Source organism: Megalobrama amblycephala, linkage group LG17, assembly GCF_018812025.1.
Source record: "Megalobrama amblycephala isolate DHTTF-2021 linkage group LG17, ASM1881202v1, whole genome shotgun sequence".
NCBI classification, from domain to species: Eukaryota; Metazoa; Chordata; class Actinopteri; order Cypriniformes; family Xenocyprididae; genus Megalobrama; species Megalobrama amblycephala.
Window position 1 is genome coordinate 45050392 of NC_063060.1, and position 17612 is coordinate 45068003.

The window sequence follows — 17612 nt, forward strand, 5'->3', positions numbered from 1 at the left end:
CACATTATCTGTGCTAATAATGGGGAGTGGAATGGATTTAAATGAGGTAAAATGATGTTCACATTGCTGCTTTTTTTCTCAAAGGGATAGTTCACCCAAAAATTAAAAATGATTTACTCACCCTCTAGCCATCCTAGATGTATATGACTATCTTCTTTCAGATGAACACAATTGGATATGTATATAAAAAAAAACAAACAAAAAAAAAACATCCTGGCTCTTTCAAGCTTTATAATGGGAGTGAATGGGGGTCGAGATTTCCATATGTATAACTTTTGGGTAAATTATCCTATTTAAGTTTAATTGGCTTTTCACTTTCATTCAGAAGTTTGGGATTTTTGTTCCCACAAATGAAGTACAGAACTAAGATTCATGATCATTCAGTCTCGTAAACAACCATCCTTGCTCAGACCTTTAAGGCAATATTAATTAGCCTTTAAATCTCGTGCTCCACGCCCCAAGAGCTCGCGCTTGCCTTAAACAACATAAACAAAGTTCACACAGCTAATATAACCCTCAAAATGTATCTTTACAAAGTGTTCGTCATGCATCATGTCTAATCGCATAAGTATGGTATTTATTTGAATGTTTACATATGGTTATGAATGAGTTTGATTGTGCTCCGTGGCTAAAGCTAACATTACACACTGTTGGAGAGATTTATAAAGAATGAAGTTGTGTTTATGAATTATACAGACTGCAAGTGTTTAAAAATGAAAATAGCGACGGCTCTTGTCTCCGTGAATACAGTAAGAAACGATGGTAACTTTAACCACATTTAACAGTACATTAGCAACATGCTAACGAAACATTTAGAAAGACAATTCACAAATATCACTAAAAACATCATGATATCATGGATCATGTCAGTTATTATTGCTCCATCTGCCATTTTTCACTATTGTTCTTGCTTGCTTACCTAGTCTGATGATTCAGCTGTGCACAGATCCAGATGTTAATACTGGCTGCCCTTGTCTAATGCCTTGAACATGGGCTGGCATATGCAAATATTGGGGGCGTACATATTAATGATCCCGACTGTTACGTAACAGTAGGTGTTATTTTGAGATTCGCCTGTTCTTCTGAGGTCTTTTAAACAAATGAGATTTATATAAGAAGGAGGAAATAATGAAGTTTGAGACTCACTGTATGTCATTTCCATGTACTGAACTCTTGTTATTTAACTATGCCGAGGTAAATTCAATTTTTGATTCTAGGGCACCTTTAAATATGTAAATATGGCATTATCTAATTAAATATGCACTAATTTGCATACATTTCTAGAACAAAAATCTGAACACTGGATAAATCCAGGTTCAAAAATCTGACTGTCAACAGCAAGAAAAAATAATAATAAAATGTTATATAAAATCATTATATATGAACAAACCCCTGTGTAAAAACCTTCACAATGTAGATACAATCTAAAAAATGCTGAGTTAAAAACAACCCAAGTTGGGTAAAAAATGGACAAACTCAGCGATTGGGTTCAATGTGTTGGGCAGTTTTATTTAACTCAACTATTGTTTAAAAATGACTATATGTCTGGCTTAAAATGAACCCAAAATGGGTTGAAAAGTAAAAAAATCAGACACATAATTACTAGAGGCAACAACAATAATCAAAAGGTGAACATTTATTAATAAGCAACTTAATAAATGTTTATTGTTTAATTATTATTCATTAAACTTATTAATAAATGTTCATGTATTAAACAAACTAATAAATGTTAATTTCCAACATATTTTGGGTTCATTTTAAGCAAGAAATACAGTCATTTTTAAACAATAGTTGAGTTTAATAAATCTACCCAGCAGGTTGAGCAAACATTTAACCCAATCACTGGGTTTGTCCATTTTCAACCCCATTTGGGTTGTTTTTAACCCAGCATTTTTAGAGTGTATGAATAAAACTGTAAAGTTTGGTGTATGTGAGTGCTACTGAAGTGGTGAAAAACTTATTTTGAGAAAGCGGCCTTTAAAGATATGTACAGACACCTGATGTCACCTGTTGGAGTTTGGGTTCCTTGCCGCTGTCGCCTTTGGCTTGCTTAGTCGGGGACACTTGACATTTAACTTGACATTTGATATTCAACAGTATTCTTGACATTTATTCAACAGTGCTTTGATCTGCCTGCATTGACACTATTCTTGAAGAGCTGCTGTGCAGCAAAAATTATGTACCAGTTATCAATGTAAAGCTGCTTTGACACAATCTGCATTGTAAAAAGCGCTATATAAATAAAGGTGACTTGACTTGACTTGACAGACGCAAATAGATAAAGTGCTATAAAAGACACAATTAAAAGTGTTTTTTGGATGTTTTTTTCCACTAGTCTGAAAAAAAAAAACCACTTTATGAAAAGCGAAATCTCAAAACTGACAGATGCATGAAAAAAAAAAAAACTGTTTTTGCTTGTAGTTTCTCGTCTTAAAAACTAAAGTTGGTGGTAATCTAAAGATTAACCCCAAAACAATTTCATTTTTGCTCTCTGACTGAGCCAGTCCTAATTGCTAGTTGAATCATTTTAAAATTAGTCAAAATATAATAAATCACATAATAAATCTGTCTCTCTTGCTGAATGACAGGTGTTGAATTCATGGAGGTCTGCAGAACTTTCTGTGGATTCCAGATTCCATGCAGGCTTAGTCACAGCCACTGGCCCTTATACAGACCCAACGGCTCATTCTGGTTGACTACCTACTGCATGAGTATACGTCTGCAGGCTTTGCATGCTGAAAAAAAAAACATAATCTGGAGTTCCACACCAACACATTTCAATTGGATTGTGGTGAGGAGATCAGCTGAGGTGCTGGTTTGAGTTTGTGTGTCTGTGAACATCACCATCCTGCCTCCACCATGCGAAATGACTGTATGACTGTATGAAAAATAAACGCAGACAGGGGTGGGATGACATGAGCTGTCAGTGCACCTCCAGGCCCCTCCTTTTTGCCCCGCCCGGGCCGTGTGAAAGAGCTTCATCTCAACAGTGGCCCCATTGTCTGGGGACCCTGGAATTCACCCACACTTCTGTACATTCGAATGTGACCTGCATCTCAACACTTCACCCACAGCGGAGGAATTCCTTACCTGCTTTTACCGTTAGACGAGAACATCTTGAAAAAATCCACTCCCTTTATCCAGATGAATAGAAGAGTAGATGTCTGTAGGAAAGGTCACTCAGTCTAATCTGTTAGGGCAGAGCGAGACTGTCAGGGCTGTGGTAAATTAAAGGATTAGTTCACCCGAAAATCATTTACTCGCCCTCGTGTCATTCCAAACCTGTGTGACCTTTTTTTTTTGTCAGTGGAACATAAAAGGAAAAAATGTTATGTAATAATATAGCGGTTGCTTTTTCCCAATGCAATTAAAATGAACACAGTGAGACGTTAAAAAGGACACAAAAACACCATAAAAGTACATTAAAGTGGTCCATGTGAATTGTGTGCTTTATTCCAAGATCTCTGAAGCAATACGATTAACTTTGTGCGACAAACAAATAAGTTCAAATAAGTTTGCATAAGTCAACTTTGCATATTCTTTCAAGAGCTTCTACAACTTTAAAGAGGACCTATAATGCCCCTTTCACAAGATGTAATATCAGTCTCTGGTGTCCCCAGAATGTGTCTGTGAAGTTTCAGCTCAAAATCCCCCACAGATCATTTATTATAGCTTGTCGAATTTGCCTCTATTTGGGTGTGAGAAAAAACACGCCGTTTTTGTGTGTGTCCCTTTAAATGCAAATGAGCTGCTGTTACCGCCCCCTTTCCAGAAGAGGGCGGAGCTTTAACAGCTCAACAACAACAAAGCTGGAGAATCTCACGCAGCCAAAATGAGGATTGTCAGTAACGGTGTTCAGCCTTACATTGTTCAAACCGGAGTCGACACTGATGGAGAGACTCAGGAAGAAGTTACAACTTTTAGAATGAAACTGGACGTTTCTGAATGGTTAGTGGATAAATTTATGTTGATTCAACTCATCCACTAGCATGTGCCGTCATGTCAAGACAACTTAAATTTCATGCAAAGCTAATGTACACTAATGCACACACGTCAAACAAAACACTTTTATGATACTTTCATAGTGCTTTTTGGAGCTTCAAAATGGCGGCCCTAATTCACGTTCATTACTGTATTGGGTACTGACTTTGTCCAAAATGTTTGACCAGGATATTATTCAGAAGGAAAGTCAGGTTTGGAACAACATTCTTTCACTTTTGGGTGAACTCTTTTTTAAATCAACAATATTTCAATTGATATGTGATGGCTACTGAGACATGCTGTCAGTATCGACAAGCCATCACCATCAAGCATCACCAGACTCATTCTGTTACTGCTTGACTGACATCATGATATGAAGCAGTGTGTACAGGTGTGTGTGTGTGTGTGTGTGTGTGTGTGTGTGTGTATGCATGCAGGAGGTTGGCGTTCGATCAATCACTTCTCAGCAGGCATTAGCTGTTATTGGTGTCAGAGCAGCAAGGTTAATGTCAGTGGCAAAGGCCTCGCTCTGAAAACCAGACTCTCGACAAGCTGATCAATATGATCTCTGTCACCTTGGAGCCTCTTTCTCTCACTCTCTTTTGTCTTTTTTTTTTCTCATTTTCTTTAACTCTCTCCTTTACTTTTCCATCCACACACCTTCCTCTCTTAGAATTAAATGCCACAAGAAAGAAAAATGGCAAATGCGGTTTCTTCAATATCCAGTTGTTGTTGCATTTTCATGACAACAACGGATTTAAATTAAGAGCAAACTGAGGCATTTGCTTGAGTCTCCAACTCCTCAGATCTTTCTCCTGAGAGTTTCAGATTTTAGAAGTCAAAAGTAAGAGAGCTCTATGGAAGCTTGTTTCTGCCATGGAATAAAAAAATAAAAAAGGTAGTTTATACTTCACAATTCTGACATTTTTCTCTGAATTGTGAGATATAAAGTCAGAATTGCGTGATATAAAGACAGAATTGCGAGATATAAAGTCCAAATTGTGAGTTATAAAGTCCGAATTGTGAGTTATAAAGTCCGAATTGCGAGTTATAAAGTCAGAATTGCGAATTATAAAGTCAGAATTGTGAGATATAAAGTCAGAATTGCGAGTTATAAAGAGTTATAAAGTCAGAATTGTGAGTTATAAAGTCAGAATTGCGAGTTATAAAGTCAGAATTAAGTGATATAAAGTCAGAATTGCGTGATATAAAGACAGAATTGAGAGTTATAAAGTCAGAATTGCGTGATATAAAGACAGAATTGCGAGTTATAAAGTCGGAATTGCGAGATATAAAGTCCGAATTTTGAGTTATAAAGTCAGAATTGTGAAATATAAAGTCCGAATTGCGAGTTATAAAGTCAGAATTGTGAGATATAAAGTCAGAATTGCGAGTTATAAAGTCAGAATTGCGAGTTATAAAGTCAGAATTGCAAGATATAAAGTCAGAATTGCGAAGTATAAAGTCAGAATTGCGAGATATAAAGTCAGAATTGTGAGATATAAAGTCAGAATTGCGAGATAAAAGGTCAGAATTGTGTGATTAAGTCAGAATTGCAAGATATAAAGTCAGAATTGTGATATAAAGTCAGTATTACATGATATAAAGTCAGAATTGCGAGATATAAAGTCAGAATTGTGATATAAAGTCAGTATGACATGATATAAAGTCAGAATTGCGAGATATAAAGTCAGAATTGTGAGTTATAAAGTCAGAATTATGAGATATAAAGTCAGAATTGCGAGATATAAAGTCAGAATTGTGTGATTAAGTCAGAATTGCGAGATATAAAGTCAGAATTGCGAGATATAAAGTCAGAATTGCGAGTTATAAAGTCAGAATTGCGAGTTATAAAGTCAGAATTGCAAGATATAAAGTCAGAATTGTGAGTCAAAGTCAGAATTGCGAGATATAAAGTCAGAATTGCGAAGTATAAAGTCAGAATTGCGAGATATAAAGTCAGAATTGTGAGATATAAAGTCAGAATTGCGAGATAAAAGGTCAGAATTGTGTGATTAAGTCAGAATTGCAAGATATAAAGTCAGAATTGTGATATAAAGTCAGTATTACATGATATAAAGTCAGAATTGCGAGATATAAAGTCAGAATTGTGATATAAAGTCAGTATTACATGATATAAAGTCAGAATTGCGAGATATAAAGTCAGAATTGTGATATAAAGTCAATATTACATGATATAAAGTCAGAATTGCGAGATATAAAGTCAGAATTGTGATATAAAGTCAGTATTACATGATATAAAGTCAGAATTGCGAGATATAAAGTCAGAATTGTGATATAAAGTCAGTATTACATGATATAAAGTCAGAATTGCGAGATATAAAGTCAGAATTGTGATATAAAGTCAGTATTACATGATATAAAGTCAGAATTGCGAGATATAAAGTCAGAATTGCGAGTTATAAAGTCAGAATTGCGAGATATAAAGTCAGAATTGCGAGATATAAAGTCAGTATTACATGATATAAAGTCAGAATTGCGAGATATAAAGTCAGAATTGTGAGATATAAAGTCAGAATTGCGAGTTATAAAGTCAGAATTGCGAGATATAAAGTCAGAATTGTGAGATATAAAGTCAGAATTGCGAGATAAAAGGTCAGAATTGTGTGATTAAGTCAGAATTGCAAGATATAAAGTCAGAATTGTGATATAAAGTCAGTATTACATGATATAAAGTCAGAATTGCGAGATATAAAGTCAGAATTGTGATATAAAGTCAGTATGACATGATATAAAGTCAGAATTGCGAGATATAAAGTCAGAATTGCGAAGTATAAAGTCAGAATTGCGAGATATAAAGTCAGAATTGCGAGATATAAAGTCAGAATTGTGTGATTAAGTCAGAATTGCGAGATATAAAGTCAGAATTGCGAGATATAAAGTCAGAATTGCGAGTTATAAAGTCAGAATTGCGAGTTATAAAGTCAGAATTGCAAGATATAAAGTCAGAATTGTGAGTCAAAGTCAGAATTGCGAGATATAAAGTCAGAATTGCGAAGTATAAAGTCAGAATTGCGAGATATAAAGTCAGAATTGTGAGATATAAAGTCAGAATTGCGAGATAAAAGGTCAGAATTGTGTGATTAAGTCAGAATTGCAAGATATAAAGTCAGAATTGTGATATAAAGTCAGTATTACATGATATAAAGTCAGAATTGCGAGATATAAAGTCAGAATTGTGATATAAAGTCAGTATTACATGATATAAAGTCAGAATTGCGAGATATAAAGTCAGAATTGTGATATAAAGTCAGTATTACATGATATAAAGTCAGAATTGCGAGATATAAAGTCAGAATTGTGATATAAAGTCAGTATTACATGATATAAAGTCAGAATTGCGAGATATAAAGTCAGAATTGCGAAGTATAAAGTCAGAATTGCGAGATATAAAGTCAGAATTGTGAGACATAAAGTCAGAATTGCGAGATAAAAGGTCAGAATTGTGTGATTAAGTCAGAATTGCAAGATATAAAGTCAGAATTGTGATATAAAGTCAGTATTACATGATATAAAGTCAGAATTGCGAGATATAAAGTCAGAATTGTGATATAAAGTCAGTATGACATGATATAAAGTCAGAATTGCGAGATATAAAGTCAGAATTGTGAGTTATAAAGTCAGAATTATGAGATATAAAGTCAGAATTGCGAGATATAAAGTCAGAATTGTGTGATTAAGTCAGAATTGCGAGATATAAAGTCAGAATTGCGAGATATAAAGTCAGAATTGCGAGTTATAAAGTCAGAATTGCGAGTTATAAAGTCAGAATTGCAAGATATAAAGTCAGAATTGTGAGTCAAAGTCAGAATTGCGAGATATAAAGTCAGAATTGCGAAGTATAAAGTCAGAATTGCGAGATATAAAGTCAGAATTGTGAGATATAAAGTCAGAATTGCGAGATAAAAGGTCAGAATTGTGTGATTAAGTCAGAATTGCAAGATATAAAGTCAGAATTGTGATATAAAGTCAGTATTACATGATATAAAGTCAGAATTGCGAGATATAAAGTCAGAATTGTGATATAAAGTCAGTATTACATGATATAAAGTCAGAATTGCGAGATATAAGTCAGAATTGTGATATAAAGTCAATATTACATGATATAAGTCAGAATTGCGAGATATAAAGTCAGAATTGTGATATAAAGTCAGTATTACATGATATAAAGTCAGAATTGCGAGATATAAAGTCAGAATTGTGATATAAAGTCAGTATTACATGATATAAAGTCAGAATTGCGAGATATAAAGTCAGAATTGTGATATAAAGTCAGTATTACATGATATAAAGTCAGAATTGCGAGATATAAAGTCAGAATTGCGAGATATAAAGTCAGAATTGCGAGTTATAAAGTCAGAATTGCGAGTATAAAGTAAATTGTCAGAATTGCAATAAAGTCAGAATTGCGATAAAGTCAGAATTGTGAGTAAAGTCAGAATTGCGAGATATAGAATTGTCAGAATTGATATAAAGTCAGAATTGTGATAAAAGTCAGAAGTATAAAGTCAGAATTGCGAGATATAAAGTCAGAATTGTGAGATATAAAGTCAGAATTGCGAGATAAAAGTCAGAATTGTGATTCAGAATTGTATAAAGTCAGAATTGCGAATATAAAGTCAGAATTGTGATATCAAATTGCGAGATATAAAGTCAGAATTGCGAGATATAAGTCAGAATTGAGTATAAAGTCAGAATTGTAAAGTCAGTTGCATTAAAGTCAGAATTGATAAAGTAGAAGATATAAAGTCAGAATTGCGAGTATAAAGTAAATTGCGAGATATAAAGTCAGAATTGTGATATAAAGTCAGTATTACATGATATAAAGTCAGAATTGCGAGATATAAAGTCAGAATTGTATAAAGTCAGAATATAAAGTCAGTATTACATGATATAAAGTCAGAATTGCGAGATATAAAGTCAGAATTGTGATATAAAGTCAGTATTACATGATATAAAGTCAGAATTGCGAGATATAAAGTCAGAATTGCGAGTTATAAAGTCAGAATTGCGAGATATAAAGTCAGAATTGTGAGATATAAAGTCAGTATTACATGATATAAAGTCAGAATTGCGAGATATAAAGTCAGAATTGCGAGTTATAAAGTCAGAATTGCGAGATATAAAGTCAGAATTGTGAGTTATAAAGTCAGTATTACATGATATAAAGTCAGAATTGCGAGTTATAAAGTCAGTATTACATGATATAAAGTCAGAATTGTGATATAAAGTCAGTATTACATGATATAAAGTCAGAATTGTGAGTTATAAAGTCAGAATTGCGAGATATAAAGTCAGAATTGCGAGTTATAAAGTCAGAATTGCGAGATATAAAGTCAAAATTGCGAGATATAAAGTCAGAATTGCGAGTTATAAAGCGAATCAGAATTGCGAGATATAAAGTCAGAATTGCGAGATATAAAGTCAGAATTGCGAGATAAAGTAGAAGTGAATGTCAGAATTTTGTCAGTTATAAAGTCAGAATTGCGAGATATAAAGTCAGAATTGCGAGTTATAAAGTCAGAATTGCGTGATATAAAGATAGAGTAAAGTCAGAATTGCGTGATATAAAGATTGCGATAAAGTCAATTGAATTGTGAGAGTTATAAAGTCAGAATTGTGAAATATAAAGTCAATTGAGATAAAGTAAATTGTGAGATATAAAGTCAGAATTGCGAGTTATAAAGTCAAATTGCGAGTATAAAGTCAGAATTGCAAGATTTCAGAATTGCGATATTGCGAGATATAAAGTCAGAATTTAAAGTCAGAATTGCGAATATCAGAATTGTGTGATAAGTCAGAATTGCATATAAAGTCAGAATGATATAAAGTCAAAATGATATAAAGTCAGAATTGCGAGATATAAAGTCAGATTGTGAATAAAGTCAGCAATAAAGTCAGAATTGCGAGATATAAAGTCAGAATTGTGAGTATAAAGTCAGAATTTGAGATATAAAGTCAGAATTGCGAGATATAAAGTCAGAATTGTGTGATTAAGTCAGAATTGCGAGATATAAAGTCAGAATTGCGATATAAAGTCAGAATTGCGAGTTATAAAGTCAGAATTGCGAGTTATAAAGTCAGAATTGCAGATATAAAGTCAGAATTGTGAGTCAAAGTCAGAATTGCGAGATATAAAGTCAGAATTGCGAAGTATAAAGTCAGAATTGCAGATATAAAGTCAGAATTGTGAGATATAAAGTCAGAATTGCGAGATAAAAGGTCAGAATTGTGTGATTAAGTCAGAATTGCAAGATATAAAGTCAGAATTGTGATATAAAGTCAGTATTACATGATATAAAGTCAGAATTGCGAGATATAAAGTCAGAATTGTGATATAAAGTCAGTATTACATGATATAAAGTCAGAATTGCGAGATATAAAGTCAGAATTGTGATATAAAGTCAGTATTATATAAAGTCAGAATTGCGAGATATAAAGTCAGAATTGTGATATAAAGTCAGTATTACATGATATAAAGTCAGAATTGCGAGATATAAAGTCAGAATTGTGATATAAAGTCAGTATTACATGATATAAAGTCAGAATTGCGAGATATAAAGTCAGAATTGCGAGTTATAAAGTCAGAATTGCGAGATATAAAGTCAGAATTGCGAGATATAAAGTCAGTAATGATATAAAGTCAATTGCGAGATATAAAGTCAGAATTGCGAGTTATAAAGTCAGAATTGCGATTATAAAGTCAGAATTGCGAGATATAAAGTCAGAATTGTGAGATATAAAGTCAGAATTGCGAGATAAAAGGTCAGAATTGTGTGATTAAGTCAGAATTGCAAGATATAAAGTCAGAATTGTGATATAAAGTCAGTATTACATGATATAAAGTCAGAATTGCGAGATATAAAGTCAGAATTGTGATATAAAGTCAGTTGACATGATATAAAGTCAGAATTGCGAGATATAAAGTCAGAATTGTGAGTTATAAAGTCAGAATTATGAGATATAAAGTCAGAATTGCGAGATATAAAGTCAGAATTGTGTGATTAAGTCAGAATTGCGAGATATAAAGTCAGAATTGCGAGATATAAAGTCAGAATTGCGAGTTATAAAGTCAGAATTGCGAGTTATAAAGTCAGAATTGCAAGATATAAAGTCAGAATTGTGAGACAAAGTCAGAATTGCGAGATATAAAGTCAGAATTGCGAGTATAAAGTCAGAATTGCGAGATATAAAGTCAGAATTGTGAGATATAAAGTCAGAATTGCGAGATAAAAGGTCAGAATTGTGTGATTAAGTCAGAATTGCAAGATATAAAGTCAGAATTGTGATATAAAGTCAGTATTACATGATATAAAGTCAGAATTGCGAGATATAAAGTCAGAATTGTGATATAAAGTCAGTATTACATGATATAAAGTCAGAATTGCGAGATATAAAGTCAGAATTGTGATATAAAGTCAGTATTACATGATATAAAGTCAGAATTGCGAGATATAAAGTCAGAATTGTGATATAAAGTCAGATTACATGATATAAAGTCAGAATTGCGAGATATAAAGTCAGAATTGCGAGTTATAAAGTCAGAATTGCGAGATATAAAGTCAGAATTGTGAGATATAAAGTCAGTATTACATGATATAAAGTCAGAATTGCGAGATATAAAGTCAGAATTGCGAGTTATAAAGTCAGAATTGCGAGATATAAAGTCAGAATTGTGAGTTATAAAGTCAGTATTACATGATATAAAGTCAGAATTGCGAGTTATAAAGTCAGTATTACATGATATAAAGTCAGAATTGTGATATAAAGTCAGTATTACATGATATAAAGTCAGAATTGTGAGTTATAAAGTCAGAATTGCGAGATATAAAGTCAGAATTGCGAGTTATAAAGTCAGAATTGCGAGATATAAAGTCAAAATTGCGAGATATAAAGTCAGAATTGCGAGTTATAAAGTCAGAATTGCGAGATATAAAGTCAGAATTGCGAGATATAAAGTCAGAATTTTGAGTTATAAAGTCAGAATTGCGAGATATAAAGTCAGAATTGCGAGTTATAAAGTCAGAATTGTGAGATATAAAGTCAGAATTGCGAGATATAAAGTCAGAATTGTGAGTTATAAAGTCAGAATTGCGAGATATAAACTCGCAATTCTGACTTTCTTATATTTTTCTTTAAATCTCGAAATTCTGAGAAAAAAAGTCAGAATTATGAGATAAAAAGTCGCAACTACCTTTTTTTAAATTTAGTGGCGGAAAGCTTCCTTAGATTTCAGCATGAGCTTGAATATTTTTATTACATTTTTGCAAAACCAGAGTATCTGGACTAAGCAATGCATATTCCTTTACCTATAGACTTTGTAAGACAAAGCTGAAACCTAATTTTCCTTTGGGGTTTTTCACAGTCTCACTCAATACTCTTTGTTTCCTAAATCACCTCATTTTCTCTCAGTAATGTCTAACACATTGACGGTGTTGTCTTTGCCAAACCCAGTCCTCTGGGACAGTGTTTTCTAACCTTTTTCCATATTCTACTAGATATTATTTACCATTTAAACATACTGACAAATCTTACACACTCATAATCTATAGGTTTAATAGGTTTATAATCAAAGCAAAATCCAAATCTGGTTGGTAATCACTGCTGTATGACATCCTAAAGTAAACAGATGCAGACGATTTGGTTTGTGTGTCTCAGTCAGCATGTTTTCTTTCAGTATCCTGCCATAAAATCAAGACAATCAGACAAATGCTTTCAGACACAAAACTTATGTAAGAGTTGCAGCACAAATGTATGTACTTTTTAAAATAATATCCCTCTTTTACTGAAAATATCATAAAAAATATCTATATATATATAAAATTCGACAATGATTTATCACATACAATAACTGCTTCCTCATTCATTGCGCAGCCAAACTGCATGCTGTAAAATAATTATGTTGTATGAATGAATATTATTTTTGATCTAAAAATATCTGATTGTCCTGAATGTGCAGTGTGTTCATGTGTTCTCTGTGATTCCTTGCGAATTGAAATTGCTCAAGACGGAGCGGTTCAGAGCTTCAGAAACGAGGCTTACGGGAACCTTTTCCAGCTTGTAAGAACATCTGTTCCAGTTACAGGAGGCAGAGAAATTTGAGCACTGGGCTCAGCATCATCATAGACAGGTTATGTAAGAAAATGGTGCAAAAAGGAAAGAGACAGAAAGAGAGGTAGTCGAAACCCCTCAGCAACAACAGACTACTGATTGCCTTACACCTCCACATCAAAGACAAGCAGATGGAGAAAGAGAGAGAAAGAGAGACGAAGGAGAACAGAAGGAAGGCCTCATTACACCTGGTGTTAACATCTGTCCTCAGATGATCCGATCACAGCGGTCAAGTGGTCAGTTGAGGCCGAGGATGTCTATGAAAATTGTCTGCATTCCTTTTCACGTTGATCGCCGCGAGATATGTGAATTAAAATCTGCCATCACTGTGTGAAGGAAATTTTTATTTAATCATAACTAGCATTACTTTTTTCTTGCAGGATGAAAACTAAATGTACCAACACTTGGGCCAACGTTGGTGTGTGTTGAGTATATCATAAGTGGAAACAAACCCTAACCGTAGCAACAACCTGAAGCATCAAGGAATCCACATTTGCTTTTACCTAGTAACAGAGGTAAATTATACATATGAAGAACCAATCATTAGACCAATCATTTCACCTTTACCATGCACCTATATAAACTGGATTCTGTCTGAAAAACAGGTCCTCCCGGCCGTGATTGAAGCATATATTGTCTGGAGTCTGTCTGGTTACTGCGGCGCAGCAGGTTAGTGGAGCACAGAGACCTGATTCCCAAGCGAGAGTGTTTATAGTGGACGAGACGTCGTCTGACTCAGAGTGAGGCTTTTAGGCATCCGGGGTTACTGATGCGGTCAGAGTAGCTATAGTCTTCGGCAGTTTATGCAGTCAGAATATTATTCTCAGGCATCTGTCTTTTCCAATGCGGTCAGAGTAGCTATTATTAGGCATCAGGGGTTACAGACCTGCTCAGAGTGGGAGTCACCTGAGGGTAATATTGGAGGTAATCTTGATTATGAACACAGATGTGTGTCCACAGTGTGTGTAAACAACCAGACTATACTCGTAAAAATCCACCCACTCCTTCTTTTTATAATCCCCATGAATCCTAAACAGTCTTTCCAAATGAGCAGTTCCAGATTTTCCTCTATACTTATGTAAGAAGCCCCACCCACAACTGCTAACAGACTCCGCCCTTTTAGCTTAGCTCCTTCCCTGAGTGAGCTGTACACAATCCGCCATGCTTATCTCCTCACCAGAGAATTTAAAGGATTAGTTCACTTCAGAATGAAAACTTCCTGATAATTTACTCACCCCCATGTCATCCAAGATGTTCATGTCTTTCTTTCTTCAGTCGAAAAGAAATTAAGGAAAACAATCCAGGATTTTTCTCCATATAGTGGACTTCACTGGGGTTCAACGGGTTGAAGGTCCAAATGTCAGTTTCAGTGCAGCTTCAAAGAGCTCTACATGATCCCAGACGAGGAATAAGAGTCTTATCTAGAGAAACCATCGGCCATTTTCTATATATATATATACTTTTTAACCACAAATGCTCATCTTGCACTGCTCTGTGCCACGCATTATGTAATCATGTTGGAAAGGTCACGTGACGTAGGCGGAAGTACCGATCCAGTGTTTACAAAGTGAACGTGCAAAGACGTCAAAAAAAAAAATCTCATTTTTTTTACTTGTGTAGGAAAAGTTACAGTCTCATGAAAAACAAAAACTTTTCTTCAAATTGTGAATGAAATTAGAGCACTTCCTAATCACTGAAGCTGTCAGTCAATTCAGTGAAAACTCACATTATAATCAATGAATTTGTCAAAACTGCATAATGAATCTTTTATTTACATCCTGTCTTTGCTTTGTTTATTAATGAGAGGACTTGTGCATGTGCAGAATTTGCTCTAAATATAAACTCATTCAGCGTTTTGAGAGAACTGAGTGTATTCTGATTACCGGTAACTAAAACACCTCTGATTGGTCATTATCTTCAACAGAAATGGCTGTGATTGGCTGCAATACTCAACGCTGCAAAAGCTCGTCGTAAATAGACATTGGCAGCACCGTTGAACATGACACGCATATATAACAACCTGATCGCTTTAATTTACTTACTTTCTGTTTTATTTAACAATACAAATTGTTTTACATGTAGTAATATGACTCCGTTATTGCAGGATATAAACTCACTATTCGGAGGAAAAAAGACGGAATAAGGAGTATCTCTCAAAATTCTGTTTTTCCCTAGATATAAACTGAGATTTGCGAGAGAAAAAAGTCAGAATTGTGAGATATAAACTTGAAATTAACTTTTTTATTCTTTTATTCTGTGGCTTCCACAGACTGCTTCTGCAGAAGTGTCATTTTCTGACACTAGGTAGGCACCGCCCACAAAAAGCAGGTCTATAGGAAATAAAAGAAAAAATTGTAAGCAGAAATGCTTGGAAGTGGAGCAAGGGAGACTGTGCCGATACAAGAAGAGCCCTGAAGTGCAGTGAAATTCAGAAATTGAGATGTACAGTCAGAGAATTGCCCCAAAACTGTGTTTTGCCCAGAGGCCAAAAAACCAAATGAATTATTTCCCCAGGAAACTTCAACACGGTGTCTGTACACAGCCTAAGCCTGTCCTGACAGATGTCTGTGCGAGACTCCATCTCTCTTTCTGCCTCTACCGCTTTTCCTTCTGCATCTTCCTGCATTTCTCTCTCTCTCTCTCTCTCTCTCTTTGCGTCTCCTTCTCACCCTCCTCCTCTCCTCAGAGGCCTGGCTGACTTGGGAGCGTATGTCTTCATTAAGACAGCTGTCAGGTCTAGCAAGTGGAAGGGTAGAAAAAAGAAAGAGGGAGAACTTCAAAGGCCTGCGAGTTGTGTCCCAGAGGATCGTGCACTGAGCCTGGGCTGGGTGAGCACAGCCTGTCTCCTACTAAAAATCTCACTTTACCCACATGCTACTGTTTGTTCTGCTCGATTCTGTCTAGTCTGACAGAAACGTCTTCAACAAGCTCATCTCAGGAAATAATAAGCCCAGGAGATCAAACGCATCGATCTCTGGCAGCTAATCACTAAAGCTCATGTTTTAGAGCTGCAACAAATAATTAGACATGAAGAGAAACTGACAGTTGTTTGTACAGCATGCTTCATTCCTTCACAGCATTGGCCATCTTCAGCTTAAGTGAGAACTTGGCTTATTAATTCTTTGAATTATGTGGAACCTTGTGCAGTGGTAATGTTGGCAATGAAATTACTGTTTAAAGGTTCATTTACAGGACAACAATGTACTAAAAACTGAAAAGTGTTTACTTTGTTTTTCGCATATAGGCAGTAACGTTGACAAAACAATCCCAGTTCACATGGATTAAAAGCACTGTATTCTGCTGCCAGGCCAGTAGATGGTGATGTCACTTTGTAAAGAAATGAACGCCTATAGATCGAACACGTAATAAGCATGTGCATGACATCACCGTTTTCACAAATTCACTTTTTTGTAGTTTACACAAAGACGATAATGGTATCATTTTCAAAAACTTGCACTTTGAAACCAATTTTCAAATGTTTTTCAGACCCCCAAAACGCCGTTGTCGTGCACATGAGCGGCCAACATGCATAAAAAGTTTTCTGTTTTTAGTTGAAAATGGTGTTGTGTAAACAGCCCCTAAAATTGTCGTTATTTTTTTGGGTCCATAGTAATAAAATGATAAAAAAAAATAATGATAATAAAAAAAATTAATGAAGATAATTAATTGATTTCATTTAAATCATACTGTTAATAAAAACATGAGGAAAAAATATCACCGCAAGATATTAACAATGATTATAAAATATAAATCAAGAAAAATATGATTGTTTCAGATACATCTAATCAAAGTAATGTACTGTAAGCTCTAGTTTTCACATCTTGTTTTTGTTTAATGTTGATACTTTTAATTTAATATATACAATTTTTAGTTTAATTTCCATCACCTAAAATTGGATGCCATTTTACTCAAAAAATTGCCTAAACTTAATATGACACGACAAAGTACTGAAAAAATATTTTCATTAAAAGACAAAAAAAAAAAAAAAAAAAAACGCAAACTGACCATGTGTGAGGCACAAAGTATTGACCAAAACAACATCATGCCGATGCATCTGTCTTTCCCAGAAATGCTCTGGAAAGTGAACCGGACCTGGTGTTGAAAGGTGGAAAACAAAAGACCCGGAGACATCTTTGGCCTCTTGGCAATGTCAGCAAACACTCCAGTGAGCAGCCGACATCAAACACACACATCCTGGGGTTCGGACAGGTAATCTGTCTTCCCTGGACCTTCAAAGGGTCCGGTCAGGAAGCCCTGCCGTCCTGCCGACCGGAGAGGCACGTTGGAGGCTGGGTACACAAACTGAAAGGCAGAGAGATGGATGTGAGGATTTTCGCTGAGGCCCGCAGTGCTGGAACTGGTCCGAATGGGAGAAACTGGGGGTTTCAATTAGTATCAGATGACATTGGCTGGTGGTGACAGGTAGGGTTAAACCAGACTGGGTATTAGAGCTGAAAGAGGGAAAAGGGAGCACTCATCAAGGTCAAAAATGTCTGTGT